The 19,720-nt window shown below is 35.4% G+C and overlaps 1 long non-coding RNA gene across 1 annotated transcript; it reads left to right on the top strand.

Annotated features, from left to right (window-relative positions):
* Positions 1–6,088: 6,088 nt before the first annotated feature.
* LOC150098615 (uncharacterized) lies at positions 6,089–10,742 on the top strand. Its single transcript, XR_016549535.1, has 2 exons — positions 6,089–7,348; positions 10,492–10,742. It is a non-coding gene; the product is annotated as an uncharacterized LOC150098615 (long non-coding RNA).
* The last annotated feature ends 8,978 nt before the right edge of the window (positions 10,743–19,720 follow it).

Consider the following 19,720-nt stretch of genomic DNA (forward strand, 5'->3'; position numbering starts at 1 on the left):
ACATTAAAAGGCATCACTTAGACACACCTCTTAATGAGAACTCTTTTCGCTTGTTAGTAAGTTATTTCCTGATGTTTTTGAATTACTTATTTCCTCCCATTTAATTAAATAAAGTGCTAAAGTACAAAACTGTTTGCCTACTTAATATAAAAAGCTTTCTTCTTTCTGCATAGCTGTCGTAACTAGACTAGGAAGGTGGTCATTTAATTGTTTTCTGTCATCGTCCATTTTCTGAAAGGTTTTTTAATCTTTCACTATTTTTAAAAGAACCAAGAAGAAGAACAGTACAAGAAGGAATCATAAGTTAAACTATCGCAGCCACCTACCTTCCTCTATGTATATCAGTTAAACCATAAGTGACAGAAGTTCGGAGTTTCATTCAAATGTCATTGTGTGGAAAAGCTTGTGTGTATGGTAGGGAGTTTAATATGTACATTAATTCCAAAAACTCGTGGGAAAGCATTAAATTCTCGGCCATCCTGTCATATTCAGTTCATTGTGAGTTTTATTATTGAATGGAAAAATTCACATATATTATGCGTAACTGATAGAGAATTAAATGCGAAAATGCAGATAAATTATGCGCAACTGATAGACAATTCGATGCGAAAATAATAGCCAATCGGATGCGGAAATGATAGCCGATTGAATGCGAAAATGCAGATGAATTATGCATAACTGATAGACAACTGGGTGCGAAAATTCACTTATATTATGTGGAAATGATAAACAATCGGATGTGAAAATCAGATATGCTATACGATACTAGTGGACATCATAGAGAAGTATTTTGAAAGTTTATTTTTCACTTCGTTAGACTGTAATAAATTTGGTTTAATCCTTTATCCAAGTGTGAGCAAACAAAGTTTGTAACTGAAAGTATCTTCAGGACTGGGGTAAGGTGGTACAACACCGGGAAACTCGTAGCAAAGGTGGACCAAGCTAACATCACTCCTATCTCAGTATCTCCCATAATGCAAAATACATCTCCTTGTTGATATGTATAATATGTATTATGCATTAAGGGAAGGGCCACTACCCAGACTAGTTTCGACCTTTATTGAGGTCTCTTCAGTGGGAGCCAGGCCCAAGTGGAGATACCAGGCAGAAGCATTAGCAAGGTCATCTCTACCTATAGGAGTTGCTAAAAGGTGTGCCACCTTTTTTTAAAAATTACTCTGGATTTAGAGAAAGATGTTGAAAGTTTATTTTTCACTTGGTTAGACTATAATAAATTTAGGGTTTGGAATGTCTGGAGTTTCCCTGTGGGTATATGAGTCAATGGGTTCAGTTCTTGTGTTATGGTTCGCATATGGAATTATGGGTGATGGTAGAGATAAGGAATTGTGTCATGATTGGTGGGACACTTTTATCCAGATCAAGATCAAGATAAGATAAGGAATCGTGACGTGAATGTTTGTTGTTATCAGATGAAGATAAGTGACGTCATTTGTTAGCTGTAAATAAGTGACGTTATTGTTTTGAATGGAAAGAAAGATATATTAGTGGATAAGGAATTGTGTCATGATTGGTGGGACACTTTTAACCAGAACAAGATCAAGATAAGATAATGAATCATGACGTGGATGTGTGTTATTATAGAGTTTGGGATGTTTGGAATTTCGCTGGGGTCCCCCTTCTGTCAGTGACATCACATGGTGTGTTGGGTTCACATATTGTTATTGTGGGTATATATATATATATATGGAAAGATTTTGAGGGTGGGGTTTAGTAAAATTGTGTTAGTGAAAGGATTGCATAGTGTCGCAATTGCAAAATCACTTTGTGATGATTAACATTTATTTATAAAAGAGATTTCTGAATCCAGAAAGTAATTTTTATAATGATCATCAGACATTCGGTTTGTTATGGCGGCATTGTGCATAATCATGCACCAGTTACTGTTGAAATTGATTTAACAGATTCACCTGTAAGTGAAAATGCACAACAATCCACAGGTCATGGTGTTAATCCAGGTGTTCCTCTTGCTGGTGTGGCTGGAAGCAGCCATGAACCCCACAATTATTACATTCTGAATGTGAAACTAAAAGCTCTTCTACCACTACTGGCCCCTCACTCTACACGGATTTTTATACTGTTTCGGTGGGCTGATCACATAATTCTATCAAATATCAAACTTGTCAGTTGGAGTACCAAATTCCATTTCATGATCTTGAACTCCTCCCACAAGAGTGTTTTTTGAAATGTTTTGAGATATGCTTAATGAGATCATTCAGCATTTATCGAGTTCATGAACTTTTTCTCACGTTCGATTGGGCGTTAGTGCATCCAATTTAGAAAGTAATATTAACTTACCATTAATGTTGCTGTCTGAACTAACTATCCAAAAGATAGTTGATGCATTTTATGCTGTCACCCAATCGAAAAAACATGAGGTTTCTTTTGGCAAATGATCTTGTTATCGATCTCGTATACTGATTAACATCTGTATCAATGGTGGTGGAAGAACCAATGTAAAAAGAAGAACGATGAATTTCGGATGAATTTCTGAAAAACAAGAGCTGTTGTGGAAATTAACAACAAAGACAATCTTTGCATGGTCCGAACAATTGTTCTGTGTGTTTCTTCACACACTGATCATATTGCAACATACAGACAAATGTGTTTAGATCGTAAAAAGTTACAAACAAAGAAGGCTTTAACTCTCCACAAAATTGCAGGGGTTCCGCTCACTTCTTGTGGTATTCCAGAAGCAGGTCTCTTTCAAAAACACTTGACTCCGGAATACCACATCGTAATTTTTTCGGCAGATGCTGATTTTTCTATGGTATTTTGGGGACGGAATGCAAATAAACAGATCTGTCTTTTATTTTGTGAAGATCATTATGATTTCGTGCATAGCATGCCAGCTCTGTTTGGGGATAACTATTATTGCCCCAGTTGTTTGAAAACATTCAAACAATGTATGAAATTGTAAATGAATAGATGTAAAAATGTGTGCATTCGCTGTCGCACAAACGCTAATCATAGTGTGCAGAACCTTCTTTTGTGTGAGTCATGCAATAGATTTTTCTATGGCAACAAATGTCTGAATTTGCACATACAAAATATTATTTGTTCACAAATCCATTGTTGCGTGCAGTGTTTGGCTACTTTCTCTACAGATAAAAGCAATGTCTGTCCACCTGAAAATTTCTGCCACCACTGCAAATTAGTTCACCCAAACCAAATGTGTTTTGTGCAGAAATCGGAGGTCTCAAATAACCAGGTTTCTATGATTTTTTTGACACAGAAAAACTATTGCTAAAAACCATTGTCATGTTGCAATATAGCTGATTTTAGTAGTCACGGAGGCGAGTTCTGGGTTGAAAACTGTGTGGTTCAGTTCCTAGATGAGTTGTTTTCTGTCAAGAATATCATGAAAATGGGCCAAGATGGTAGGATCCTTTGGACTGTCAAACCAAAATACAAATATTTTTGCGTGATTGCACCCAATTTTCGTGGTTTTGATGGGTATTTTATTTTGGAATATCATTTTGCAAAACATTTCCAACCCTGTGTAGTGTTTGATAGATCAAAGATACTTGCTATGTATAATGACTCTTTAAACATCATATTTCTTAATAGTTTTTCCTACATTAGTGTCGCTCTAAGAAAACTACCAGATGTTCGATCTCTCAGAAGTTCTTAAGGGTTTCTTTCCTCATAAGTTTCACACATCCGATTCTCTGGATTATCATGGAGTCATCCCTGAAAAATCATATTTCCAAAAGCAATTTATGAACAAAGAAACTCACACAGAGTTTGAGACTTGGTACAAAAAGCAGCTAAAAAAGCGGAACTTTTGGCTTATATGAAGGATGACATGTGTGTTTTGCGTGATAACTGCAACACTTTTCGCACTTCCTTCGTACAGCTCACCCAGATCGATCTGTTTCTCCATGAGAATGCAATTGCAGGAGTATGTTTGAGAATATTTCTTCAGAAACTTTTTGAAACCTAACACTTTGGCCATACTTCCTGCTTCAGGTTACATAGGGGAAAACATGCAAAGTCGAAAGGCTTTGGCTTGGCTCAAATGACAAGAACAACAGAACAACATATCCATACAACATGCACGTTCTGTTGCTGGAGAAGTCTGTATTGGACCTTATTTTGTCGATGGGAAATGTGAAAGCTTTTTGTATGAATTCTACGGCTGCTTCTATCATTGGTGCCAAAAATGTTACAGACCAAGTACCTTCCAACCATACAGAAACACAGACATGATTTCCCCTTTTCAGCAAATGAAGGATCGCAAAGGATCTGACGTGATCTCAATTTGGGAATGCCAATTTAATACAGAAATTTCTGAATACACAGCCTTGAAAAACTTTATTGCTGCTCTAAATATTCCAGATCCCATTTTACCTCATGGTGCTCTGCATGACAGTAGAACTAACTGCTAAAAAAATGTATCACAAAATTCAGTCAGAAGGGGAAGTTATTTGCTATTTGGACTTCAATAGCCTTTATCCAAGGGTAATGAAATGCCAAGTATTTCCTATGGGGCATCCCGAAGTTATTCTCGATAATTCCGACTGTTCTCCTTGGGTATATTTTGGTATTTGCCATGCAAAAGTAAAAGCACCTACCAATCTCTTTTTACCGTTTTGCCCATTACAGTGAACGAAACATTAATCTTCCCCCTGTGTGGAAAGTGTGCTTCTGAAATGGCCCCATTATGCTCTCATACGGACTGATCTTTTACAGGTTTTTGGTGCACTGCAGAATTAGATTTAGCACATGCTCGCTGTTATAAAGTTATAGAATTTTACGAGGTGTGGCATTTTCTCAAAACTTTGAAGGTGAAGAAAACCTCTTTGCTCACTACATTGGTACCTTTCTGAAGCTGAAACAGGAAGCATCTGGATGGCCTGAAGGTCAAAACCGACAGTCTTATCTGGATGAGTTTTTGCTAAAGGAAGATGTTATGTTAAATAGTGAACACATTTGTAAAAATCCTGGTAAATGTTCACTTACTAATCTTTGTTTGAATTCCCTATGGGGAAGGCTTGGTATGAGAATGTTAAGAACTCAGACCCAGGTGATTTCCTCTTATGAAGACCTCATAGAACTATTTTTAGATAACAGTAAAATTATCCAAGATGCCAGGCTAGTTTCAGAAGAGCAGATGATGGTTGCCTACTCCTATTGAAGGCGTCGAGCCTGAAAATAGGAAAGGGAATGCTGTCATCTCCTCATTTGTAGCTGCATACAAATGAGGATAAAGTTATATGAGGTAATGGAACCTTTGCAAAGATGGCTTTTATACACAGATACCGATTCTGTCTTCAGTGAAGAACTGGGCGATTACTCACCATCCATTGGTACCTTGGGGAGCTAGGCGATGAACTCGACGGTGACTTTATAGTTGGGTTTTGTTACCACAGGCCTAAAATCTTATTCCTACAGAATGCAGGTGGGGGGTAAGATTGTGACCAAATGCAAAGGCATTACTTTAAATTCTCGCATGGCCACTGATATTAATCTGGAATCTATGATAGCAGCAGTAAGGGGTGAGCCACAAAGCATCCAAATTCCTGTACCATTTTCTGTCCATAGAGACAAATGGAGCTGTCAACTCAAAACGACCTCTGTAACAAGAAGATTTGGATACACTTTTGCAAAGCGCATAGTGTCAACAGACACATGCACTTTTTCATATGGGTATTTTAAAGAGTAATTCCTTACACTCACATATCCCATAAGAAAAAGATGCGGTCTATGGGACAGAAAACTGAACAACATTCTACTTGGTAGGTGAAAATCCATGGTTGTTTCCCAACACGATAATTTGCAGTGTTGTCCTTCTCTTGTGCAGTTTTCACATCACTGTTATTGTTACTATTATTCCACAATAGATTTTGTTCTTAGAATTTAAAAATAAAAAAAAATTCGTCTTGATATTATTACATGGTGACTGTGATAAACAAATCTTGAAGAGGATTTTTTTTTATATTAAAAACAAGTATCTATATGTTTTTACATGATCTCTGATTATACAAAATTTTCACTATGTTCATACATCCATTTACATGCGTTATTTTCGGGAGCTACTCAGTCAGGAAAAACAACATTCGTGTTGTCTCTCATAGAACATTGTAATCAGCTAATCAAACCACCACCGGAGCGAATCGTTTACTGTTACAGTGAAAATCAAGATAAATTTTAAAAATTTACCAACATAGAATTCGTGAATGGTTTGAAGTTACCTGAATTTGATTCAAATATGAGAAATTTACTCATAATCGATGATTTTGTTCACCAGGCTAAGGAAATAGCTGGTGTTTTCATAAAAGGTTCACATCACCGTAAACTGTGTCATTCTACTGACACTAAATTTATTTTGTAAAGAAACACATTTTCTGACAATTTCTCTCAATAGCCATTATGTTATTGCTTTTAAAAATCCCCGAGACTCTTTGCAGTTTTCTCATTTAGCTTCCCAAGTATTTCCAGGACAAACGAACGTGTTAGTTCAGATTTATAAAGATGCTACACTGGAACCCCACTCATATTTAGTTTTAGACTTTAAACAGGAAACACCTGATATTTTACGCTTAAGGTCACGGATTTTGCCAGGAGAAGAACCCAATACAGTGTTTATTATCCCCGAATGCTTGATAGACTCGAAGGCTATGAATATCTCATCAAGTACGTATCTCATTCCTCTTCCAAACAAGCAAATGATGCTTTAAAAGGTTGCACCTCCAGCCAAATCACCACACTCTGTGAAATCTGAAAAAATGTTTTATCTGAAAATATTTCACTAAAACATAAGCAGAAGTCACGCCTACGAAGGAAAAAAAATTATAAGAGCACTAAGTAACAAATCGCTTCCCTTCATTACTAGAAAAAAACTGGTTTTACAGCACGGGGGAGCGCTGTTCCCATTATTAGGCAGTAGCATTGTTCCTTTATTGAGTTCACTTATTAGAAAATGAATATGTTTAAATAATTTACGCTCCTCCAATCACCAGAGGAGCGTGAACTGTACACTCTCGATGATGAAATGAGTGCCATTTTTAAAATATGAAATAAACATGCAGGTGAAAAAGTAAAAGCATATTTAAATGTTCTGCAAAAGTATTTAGGTTTGAAAAACCAATTGGCTCACACAGAAGGAGAGCATCAGGAACATAGACTGCCACATCTAGAACCTACACTGAACAAACCGAATACCCAGAACCATTCCCGTCAAACATCAACATCAGCCAGTCCCAGTGAGGAAAATGCTTCCAGTCCACTCCCTGCCCGCAGGAGAGCTCGAAGAAGGAGTACCAAATTCGTCTTTTTATCTCCCCGAAAGCTGCGTGGGAATAAGAAACTGGTGTAGAAATAAATGGTAACTGAAAAACATTTTTTTTAAATTATTTTTTATTTTCATTAAATGATCTGTAGCATAGTAAGTTACTACAATATCATTTAACCACAAATCCTTAAAGTAACATTTGCTAATAATGTTTTGCATAGAAAGACCATGACATCTCAATATTAAAAAATATACATAGTGCAAACCACATGCGACAGAATCATTAGCTTGAACAGGTACACTACTATAATGCCATATATTAGTGTTGATATTCAGAAAGTTAACAAAATCGCTTTCGGGTGGACGACCGAAGCTATCGAAAAAATCACCGTTTTTGTCTTTGATATAGATAGATTGCCAATGTTGTCCTGGCAATCAAGTTGGAACTGTGTTCACGCGAACATCGACTGTCGTTGCTGATCGGATGTTGTGGCAATTCATCACGAGCACAAACTCCTAAACCCACTTTTCTTGTGGTGGGTTCTAACTCTAGTATGCTTACTAATTGTTCAGTGTTCAGTGTTCACTGGACTATGAACACTGAACAATTAGTATGCTTACTAATTGTTCAGTGTTCATAGTCCAGTAACACAGAACGATCCTACGTTACGGATAACGTACACTCAAATTCTGCATAAAGAACCACTGTGATGTTTTCAGGAAGAGGTGGAGCAAATTTAACTTCGAGGCACACACTTCCTCTTCTTAACAGACTGACACGGGGGCAACGGCATTTTGATCTGGCGATAAGTCTAAACCATCGAGAACGTTTCCCTTTACGTATTCTTCATAAGAAATGTCATTACCACAGTCTCTGTTCCATTCGCCTAGTGATGTGATCAGTGACATGTAACAACTGCTGTAATGCCTTTCTTTGAAGTTCGGAGTCAAAGGTTGCGAGGGGTACTGAATACCGTCAGCTGTCACCACAAGAAAAGTCAGATTGAAATGATGAAAATTAAATGGATTTCTGTTGAAAGTGCCATTAAATCCATCACTAGCGACCAGTCCTATAATTAATCTAGATGGTATTTCACCTAGATACAGATTGTCTCGTATGGCATCTGACATACCCTTGGGAATCGAAAAATAAGACACTTGCACACGATTGATGGGATATACCATGTTTGACTTGTCTAACACAGACATGTGAGTCAGTTCAATCTTTGGATTTATTTTGAATTTGCGGACAAAAAGTGTAGCCTCTTCAATTTTCACTTTAGCCTTAGCATCAATATTTGCAGTCAGTAAACAAAATTCGGGAGAACTGCGAACCATACGAAAACGAACAGTAACGTTATTGATCAAGTACCGGTCTTGATGCATGATATCAGCGTGTATTCGCCCAAGCATCTCGACACTTTTCGATTGGTTAATTCGAGCTTGTCGTCTGGGCATCACACATTCACTTTTGATAAACATATCACTAACATTAACCACATTATCTTTATCAAATAGTTCATTTGTCAGATGACTGTTTTTAGCATCTCTATCATAGTTAGTAGGTTTTCAGTATAAGCCCTTATAAGCATACGTGTCTGTTGCCATATTCACTAGTTTATCTTTGTTTATAAACAAAATATGAGGCTACACCCCTCTTTATATCAACTGGATATTTATCAGTGATTGTGCTTTTCAGTTTAACACCAATCTGATTAAAACCCAGTAGAAGGCCCAACCCCGGGGCCTCCTTGGGAAACAAAAGGTTATAAACTTTTGTGACTGTCAGAGAAATGGTGTTGTTCAGGTTCTTTTTTCCAGTAATCACAGAACTCACATCAAATACTGCTTGAAGAAATTCAGAGTGAATTGTAACTGCCATGGGGAATCTTGTGCACTTTATAAAATCCTTCTTTAGAATTTAGAAAACTTTATTTCCTGTGATGTTGTTGTCGATAGTGCTGATTCCTCCTCCAACTCCACGTATCATATGAAACTCATCGTAACCGGAATCGATGTTATTAAATAGTCCCTGAAGATGAATTTCGGCTAGAGCAACTTCCCATTTACCTTTAAGTCTGATCTCGTGTGGTAAATCCACTTGAAATTTCGTTTGCGTGTTTGTAGGAAACATTTTCATACTGGCGTTACTGGGAAGGGTTAAGTAAAACGTCTTCGCTACGAATCCAAGTATTATGCGATGAGGGATAACCGAGCCACTTAACAAAATAGTGAAGCTTTCCTTTTTGTTTGCGGTGTTTAAGTACTTGTTCGATTAGATACACGTCTTCCGGAAGTTCATTGGGTATATTAGCCTTTTGCAGTTGAGGTTCATAGAAAGTTCCCTCCACTACCTCTCCGTCCCGACTGCGAACTCTATATACTACAGGGTTTCTATTAATAACCTGAGCAATAGTGAACAATTCTCGTGTCCAGTTACTCCAATACCCTTTTCTAAATTTGTGGGAATCATCACTTAAAACCACACTAACACCTATGTGAAATTTTGGTTTGGTAGTCTCCTCTTGGGTTCCGTACAAATATTTCCAAACACGATCCTCATTGTGTAGGTTAACTTCCGAAGGAGCCATACCGATAGTGCCGTGTGGTGTGAGGTTATAAGTATGTACAAGGGTCGGTAAAACTTTCGTATAACTTTTACTTTTAGTATACGTCATCCATTTGTAGATCTTTGTTTTCAAAGTCCTGATAAATATTTCTGCAATGGGTGCTTTCATTTCGCTCCTGGTCGTGTAGAAATGAATATTGTGATTCTTAAACAATGTACGAACTTTCTTGTTGCAAAACTCTTTTCCATGATCTGTGTTAATGTAACACGGCACTTCTTCTTTAAATATAGACTCGAAATCATTAACAACAGCGTCTGCTGATTTCTTCTTCAGGGTTGGAACCCACGCAAATCGGGAAAAACAAGCAATGCACACAAGAAGGAAACACACTCCTTCATTCTCTTTTGCATGAGATGACATATCTGCCAAACCATATTGAAAAGTGTGTAAAAGTGTCGGAACTTTGATTTGATTGGATTTAAACTTTCTTCTAATGGGCTTATGTCTCGATAAGTAGGTTGTGTTGATAACCAACTTTTCACGGTTTCATGTGGCAAATTTGTATGTTTCTGTAAAGCTTTGATATTTCCAAAACTAACTACTGTATTAGTATTATATTAATCTGCTAACTTTTCCATCACTATTAATGATTTTTTTTCTTTTCAGGTGAAAATCAAAAACCATCACGAAAACGTCAACTGAGTGTATTTATACTAGTGCTATTTTGTTAATGACCTGTGAAATTTATATCTTAGTATGGGAAGCAGTATCAATGTCAGCCAATCGCTCATGTCTCAAAGAAATGTTACGACAAGAAAAACACCACAGAGAGTGGTGATATCTGTAAATTCCTATTTTTGCATATTATATTGTAAATAATATCTATGCAATAAAATGTGTAAACTTAAATGAACAAATGGTGTCGTTGATGTGTTATGCATATTTAAGTAAGATCACTTTGGAAATCACAGTGAATTCACACGAAATTTACTGATTTATTTAATGAACTTTAAGATCTTAAATTTTAAATAAATCAAAATATTCGGATGAGTTATGAATAAAATATGAATATAGAATAAAATGTAAATGAGCTGTGGGGAAAAAACGTGTGTGTTTGAGGGACACCAGCATACAATTGAATTATTCAGAAAAGCCTAATCACTGCCGCCATCACCACTCTACTCTACGAATTCCCACCCTTTAACAGGAAAGAAATACCCCAAACTGTATTGGAAAATTAGTACAGCCATCTATAGACAACCAAAGACAAAACATGACGACAATGACAGAGGTGTGTGTCACCTTGTAAAAATTCCAAGATCTTATCTCAAAAACATCGCCCACAATTCCATAGCTAAACCGAAATAACATATGATATCACAGAGACATGTGTTCCCCAGAAATTTCCGAACACATAACATCACGATTCTTATTTCTAAATAACACTCACAATACATTATGCGAACCCAACACACCACGTCTGTCCCTAACTGAAGTGGGGCCCCAGCGAAATTCCAAACATTCCAAACTCTATAATAACACATCCACTTCACGATTCCTTATCTTGTCTTGATCTTGATCTGGTTAAAACGTCCCACCAATCACGACACAATTCCTTATCCACTAATATATCTTCCTTTCCATTCAAAACAATAATAACGTCACTTATTTACAACTAACAAATGACGTCACTTATCTACATCAGAAAACAACGCACACCCACGACACGATTCCTTATCTTGATCTTGATCTGGTCAGAAGTGCCCCACGAATCACAACACAAATCCTTACCTGCACCATCACCCATAATTCCATACGTGAACCAAATCACAAGAACTGAAGCCATTGACACATATACCCACAGGGAAATTCCAAACATTTCAAACCCATGACGTCACACACACACAATGTGTGTGACGTCATGATAAGATGAATAACCAATCACGCCACGATTCCTTATCTTATCTTGATCTTAATCTGGTTATTTATCAGTGGCTACCCTACTACTCGCCACTTATTCTAGATATGACTATATTTATATTATCTTCCAATGATTTTTTTTATAATTTTAAAATTTTCTCAATTTTTGTTTATATTATACTCGCTTTATATTATCGTCTTTTTATTTTTTTATTTATTATTTGATTTCTTTTGTTTTGTATCATTTCGTTTATTATTATTATTATTATCTTAGACCTTCAGGAATCAAGGATTCATTGAGAAAGGCTGTAAATTACCCAACCCAGTTATCATACCTTCCCTTAAATTCATTTACACTAGATGCACTCACTACCCCTAAAGGCAAATTATTCCACTCATTCACTGCTCTCTGGGAAAAAAAGAAACTTTGCTCCTATCCCTTTCTTAACTGAGTACAACCTTATATTATGATTATATCATACAATTATAATTATATCAATACTAATGACAAATACCTGTTGGATGTCTGCTCAGGACATGAAAACTGATTTTTACTAACACAATATCCCAACATAAAAATGTGCACAAATTCACATGTAGTGAGGAGACAATGAATAAGAAAAGTCATTGAATACGGTGTCGTTGATAGCGATGTTTTCTCCCTAATGCAGGACAGATATGCGGGTTAGAAGCATGGAACAAAACAAGAAAAAGAAGAGTCTCTCAGAATAATTCAACATGCAACAGAATGTAGGATTTGTAACATCAGCAAAATGAGACATGTTAGAAACACGGAACTGAGAAAGCGATCAGACATGAACGATGTGGTAACTGCAGTATGTGTAAGCAACATGAGAAGTGCAGAACACATCGGCACACTCAGCGATAAAAGATGGACATGTAGAATACTCATTTGCCAAGAATAAAGAGAAAATCAGGAAGACCACCTACAACATGGGGAGATCCATTAATGAAATCTATGGGTATAACATGGAGGAGAGAGGTTCAAGATCGAGATCGTTCGAGTCATCTTTGTAATTTGCACCCATGAAGAAATCCTGAATGAAACACAGGTCAATCAAGGTAATCAAAGTAAACTGTAATGCCATATTTTTTAGGTTAAGGTGCAGAGTGTCATCCTTAAAGGGAAGCCCAGCCCTTTAGGACATCCTATGATCTTGTGATAGTAAATATTCGCAGCATCATTTAGATCATATCTAAAATCAATTTTGAAAACCTACAAGGATGAAAAAGAGTTTCTCTCAATAAGTAAATTTCTGTTTTTCTGTAACTGAAATAATTTTGGAATAATATTACTGATTATAATATTAAAATTCAAAATTTTCAAAGAAATTTGATTTCGTGAGAGAACATCATTCTAACTACACCCCCGCATTCTTGTGACACGATTATATTTCCTTCAATTATCTGTCTAACGGATTGCATGGAACACTGGATGATTTTTTAAAATAATCTTTAGTACTTTTTTATTACCCATAACATTCCCTTACATTTCGGATTAATTTCTTTCTTGTGATTAGTTCTCCAAGAATTAATTTTCTCCTTCTTGTTATCAGAAACCAAATTCTTGTTTTCCCGGCACTTTCGAGTGGAGTGTGTTGTCTATTTACCACCTGAGAGATTTTCTGGGTAGTCTAGATAATGCCCACAGTTCAATGGAAATATATGTATTTAAAAAAAAAACGATGTTAGGTATTTTTGAAAAGTGCTAATATGCAAATGAAAAAAGTACTTACAACTGCCGATTACTTTTTGAGACACTTTTTAAAATGAATTCACTTTTCAGAATATTTTGTTCAAAATGAATATTGAAGTAGTATCTCAAAAAGTAGAAACTCCTCTTCTAGACTACTCCGAACTTTTTATTTTAGAGAGTTGTTTATATGAACTTTAATAGCACACGACGATTAAACATTAATCCGAACACTCACATTTTAAAGAAAATTTTAATTTTTCAAGAAAATAGCTACAAACGTTAAGCTCCAACTCCACCTAATATCTGATACATTCGCCTCTGTTCCTAATAAGCTCATTAATTTGCTTAGGCCTGGACTCTACCAACGTGGAACACATTTTTCTTGTTTACGCATAATTTTATTAAGTTATCCTTTGTATCGCAATTTAACTTTCCAAGTGTCTTTTTCACTATGCCCACAACTTATCTATTGGATTAATATCAGGAAAGTTACCTGCCACTGAAGCAACTGGATGTTGTGATTTTTCAGGAACTTTTTCACGTTTTTGAGGTGTGATGACATAGAGCGAGATCCTGTTGGAAAATGAGTTCTTTGCCTTTCTGGATCTGTGGGACCATTCCTTGCTCCAATATTTTTATGTATTGCTCACTTTTCATCATACGGTCAAAAGCTAAAAGTGATCCTGGACAGTTCATGTGTAAAACAACCCCAAACATCTTTTTAGTTTGGTGTTTAAGAGCTTGTTAAAGGTGAGCGGAAGAAGTCTTCTCACCAGCTGATTTGCTGCCATACGGCACTCCTTCTCCTTGGACAAAGAAATGGCTCTTGTCTAAGAATATGACTTTCCACTTCTTGACTGCCGATTTCATTTCCCAATGGAGCTTATTTTTCTGCATAGCCTTCGTCAAGTTGTTTCTCTTTCTTTTTCTAGTCTGTGGGCAGTGTGTCCTGCTTCCAACAATCTTCGACGGACTGTCATGTCAGAAACATTAATCCCACTAGCTGCCAAGTCTCCATTTAAGTCTACACCAGACAATCTTGGATTCATTTTGCTTTTCCTAACTAGTAAACGATCGTCAGTAAGTGTCATTTTCCTCTTTCGCCCATATTTTTCTATTCTGTCAGGAGAAAAGGTACCCGTCTTTCTAAACCTCTTTGAAATTGCATTAAAAATACCCAAACCAACACCACACTCATTGGCAATTTGACTTTGACTCAAGGATACGTGTGTATATTTTTGAACGCTTTCTTGGAGAATGTATCCATTTTATATGTATACTCAAATTGAATAAAATACTGTGCATGTCATGTGTAACTTGTATGCACTATTGATTTTTATAACGCACATTAAAAACGCAAATACTATTAAAAAAACATCGTGGAAAAAGTTAAAACACCCAACACTCAAACCAAATAGACACACGCATCCATCCATGACTCAAAGTCAAATACTAAACCGAAAAACCAAAACGACATCATTGTGAAGTGAAACATAAACCAAACTTGACGAAAATTTGGCTTGTTCGGATTAACTTGTTTGCTGCTGTATAAGTTACGAGCGATGGATTTCATAATTATATCGATATATATTTAATATTTATTATTGCTTTCTTCTCTAGAGTGTAATTAGTGAAACTATTTTACCTGTGGTCTCCACTTTTGCTGAGCAGAACGGTTTCATTTTGTGTTAAAATGACTGGAACTAAGACTTTTTAATGCTGTTTTCAGGTCAATGTTAAGGAACGACGAATATTATACTTATTTAACTGTGTATGAAATTGCGAAGACCCACTCAGTGAATTTAAGTTAATAGTGCAATTTAAAAGAAGACTTCTGTGGTGTAATATTGCAATTTGGAAGAATATTTCCGTGGTGTAACACGAAAATTATGAATTTATGTGGTGTAACAGTGGACCTTCAAAGCATATGCTGTGGTGTTTTAAATCAATTTTGAAGAAGACTTTGTCGTATTATAATCGTAACAAATTCAAAGACGATTTCTGTGATATTTTAATGCAATTTGATAGATTTCTGTGATATTTAAATGACATTTCATAGAATATTTCTGTGGTATAAGAGTGCAATTTCATAGAACCCATCTCTGGTATTTTACTCACATTTCAAAGAAGACACCGCTTGTATTGTAGTGCAATTTCAAAGATGATTTCTATGATGTAATAGTGCAGTTTCAAAGCGGACTCCTGTGGTATATCAAACAAAACGTCAGGTAATTACAATGCCATTGCTTGATATATTTTATTCTGTTGATTTATATATAATACTAAAATCATTTTCTCTTGACAATCTTATCAAAATATATGAATACTTGCAATTCAGTGACGTCGCGTGTCCATTTAGGTTGGTGTCGTATGCAATCTGCGGCGCAAAATTCACTTCAATTTGTCCACATGATTTTATTCTTATTGCTGCATGAAAGTTTTAAAACTGCACAGCGCATTAGCCCTCATCTTAATTGGCCCAATGAGATTAATTGTAGGATAACTTTGAACTTGCTTTAATTTATCGATTAATATCCTATTAAATATGGAAAGCATAAAGATTTAATGAAGAATAGCCGTGCTTTATGCTCGCAGTTTTTGTGATCGCACACCTCGGCTATTAACGCTAATGTGATGCATTGTTTACGCATCGAATAATGTCGTCTTCATGAAGTATATTGTGTTTAATTTTAGGAATCACGCAAAGCCAGGAAACAATTTATGGGAGTCTTTAACGAGAAAAAATGAAAAAACATAATATCGCTGATATTACTATTCTGTGGATGAGCACCGCACACCCGGAATATTCGCCCCTGGGTTGAGAAATTCGCAGTATCTTTGTGCCTTGTATGAATCGAGATTAAGACAGAACTAATATCACCTAATAGGTCTCAAGCATGTGTAATAATAACTGTTAATCTTCTATAATCCGTTAAGGTAACTTCAACAAATTCTCCTCTGTTTATCCTATTTGGACAAATTTAACAAAACATTCAAAAAAATAATTCTTATAAATGTTTCTTAATATGCATTAGTATTTTAAAATTAGTTTATTAATTTCATTAATGTTGTTATTGTAATTAATGTTATTAATTGCAATAGCATTATTTTAATGATACTAACATGCTTAAAATATATTACGTGAAATATTTTAATATTGTTATTGCTGTAAATAAAATTATTGCTATCATTATCATCATCATCATCATCTTTCTAATGGAATATGTAGGGTGGCAACCACGCATATTCTGCGGCTTACCGAATTTGTCATTTTAAGTGAATGTGCATGAGGCTAAAATGAAACGTGTTCAAGATGGGATTTATTTTTGGGAAACGAAAACGACAACATGCAGAGTGAAACTAATAGCACATGTACTCAGTCAGAGACCGACTAAAGGGAAAATAGCAATTGAACCATAACGAGACGCCATCGAAAACCGATTCTTCAACCCACATAGAGTTTACATTATATATAAGCCACCTTCATCGCTAATGTCTCAGTCGCCTAAGTTATTTTGTACCTTTTTTATATTTTGTGGTAATGTTTATTGTTTTCTCATTTTAATTATTTTTTTTATATATGCATATATATACATATATATGCAGAATCACACAATAACAACACGGTCAACACTAATTGAGCATTATTTATAAATAAGTTTGATTTAATTTGTTTTCGCTTCCTTCACTATCATTTTGTATGATATCGAATAATTTTTAGGTAAGCGAGAACCCCCCTACTGTCTATCTTGTATATCTTCCCAACTCACTTATACACCTCAATGAAATCTTTTCTTGCTTCCTGTTTGATGATGTCATAATCAGCAGACCCACAGTTATCCTGATACGAACTTTATATTTGGTGAATCATTTTTTAATACCATGGATTGTTTCGAGTATAAATCTGTGAGCTATAATCCAATATTGACATGACCAAAGGCTTGTATAACGGAATCGTGTCTTCCTTTCTCTTCAGTTGAGTTACTTTTAATTATTGCTACAATCTCCTGAATCATTTATGAATATATTAAACAAGTAAAGTAACCCAAATCCAGAAATATTCTGCTACAAACAATTTAATTCCTTCCCAACTATAGCAAAGTAACTACTTCCAGTTATCTGGAAGAAATAAATTTAATTTTTTTTTTAGTCTCGGTTTTAGTCAGTATATATATAAATATGAACATATCCCAATTCCGAGTTAATAGTACAAATCGTTATATATATATATTTTTTTTAATTTTAAATTATTTTTTCCTCGTTTATTATGAATATTTGTCAATATCTTACATGACATTAATAAGCTGATAATTTTGCAGCTCTGAAATTCTGGTATGCTAATACATCGGAATTCGTTAAGTATGATAAAAAATAAATATTTAAGTTTATTTTTTCCATTCTTGTCACTTAATTTATTATAAATCATTTATTCCACTCGCTTAGTGAACTAAATATGATTTCTGATATAAAGTGAAAAAGCTCATTCCCGGGAATATAAGGAAGATACAGGGAAACATTTCGTTATTGTTGATGTCACATTTTTTTTTGAAGTAGCGAGTCAACCAATTAAAATGTATTCATCAGTTTTAGAATCACAGATTCCAGTGTTCAGCAGAATATTCCCTTTTCATTGAGGCTTTTCTCAATCACCACTTTATCCAGATTTATCTAAAACAGGTTTCCTAACCCAGGTTAGGTACCACCATCTGAAGAGGGTTAACCTGGAGAATCTAAAACCATTAAACCCACTAGCTGCCAAGTCTCCTTTTAAATCTACAGCAGACAATCTTCGATAAATTTTTCCTTTTCGTTACTAGTAAACGATCTTCAGTAAGTGTAGTTTTCCCCTTTCGGCCACATGTTTCTTTTCTATCAGGAGAAAAGGCACCTGTCATCCTAAACCTCTTTAAAAGCACATTAATAGTATCCAAACCAGCACCATTCTCATTACAATTTGTCTTTGAGTTATGCATGGGTGCTGAGAAAGAGTACATATTTTGAACGCTTTCTTGGAGATGGATCTATTTTACAGATACACAAAATGAATGGAATCCTATGAATGTCAACTTGTTTACCCTATTAAAAACACAGAACAGAATTAATAAACATCGTAGAGACCGTTCAAACACGCAGAAGTCAATTGAAATAGTGAACCAAAACCGAAACAAAACAAAACTTGTAGAAAGTTTTTTACTTTGGGTGTATATTATGTTAAAGATACCAAGCAATTTTTTTAGGTTGGTTTTTTAATTCTTTTTCCCAAGTAAGCAAACAGACAAGTAATTCAAGTTTGCGGCTGCACGTAGTGCAACACTAGGCAACTCGTTGTAAAGGTGGAGTGAGATCTGATCACTTTCCTTAGACTTTTGCCCTAATGCAAAGCACATTTCCTTGTGGAGATGTATGATGCTGGGCATTAAGGTAATGGTCATTAACTTAACTTAACTTAAATTAGCTTAACAAAACAAAACTTATTGGGAAGTGAAACAAAAACTAAACCTAAAACAAAATCTTGACGTTAATTTGATTTGTTCGGATTAATTTCTTTGCTACTGTATAAGTTACAAGCGACGTATTTTACAATTATTTACAATTATATTGATATTTATTTCATATTTATTATTGTTTTCTTTTCTAGATAGTAATTAGTGGAAATCGTTTACGTCTGGTCTCCACTTTTGCTGAGCAGAAGAGTTTTAGTGCGAGTCTACCAGTTCTGAAGACGTTCTCATTAGCTTAATTTACTTCATCTCCATCCAGAATCATTCTGTGTAAAAAGGACGTGTTCAGTGAAACTACAGTGTCCTGGTGTAGTTTTTATCTCGTTGTCAAGAAACTATGAATCTTATACTTACCTAATTGTGAAGTAACTTAAAGTGAAGATCCACTCAGTGAACTTATGAAATTAAAAGTGCAATTGAGAATACTTCTCTCTTATTTTGATGCAATTTCAAAGAAGCTTCGGACGACCTTATAGCACAATTTTAAAGAAGTTTCGGACGACCTTATAGCACAATTTTAAAGACGATTTCTGTGGTATAATAGTGCAACTGAAAACGATCCATAGCGGCGGTTCAGTATGGTTGATGGATTAAATGGTGGAGACTGAGAGCTATAGACGTAGGTGCCCTCCCTCGATGAGTCTTTGGACTGCTTCGAGGCGTCGCATAATAATAATAATTTCAAAAATTATTTCTGTGATTTTTAATGCGATTTCAAAGACTTTCGTGGAATAATGTTGCAAATTCAAAGACTATT

The sequence above is a fragment of the Typopeltis vanoorti genome, chromosome 15, assembly GCF_054136105.1.
Source record: "Typopeltis vanoorti isolate ZY-2024b chromosome 15, IOZ_Tvanoo_1.0, whole genome shotgun sequence".
NCBI lineage: Eukaryota > Metazoa > Arthropoda > Arachnida > Uropygi > Thelyphonidae > Typopeltis > Typopeltis vanoorti.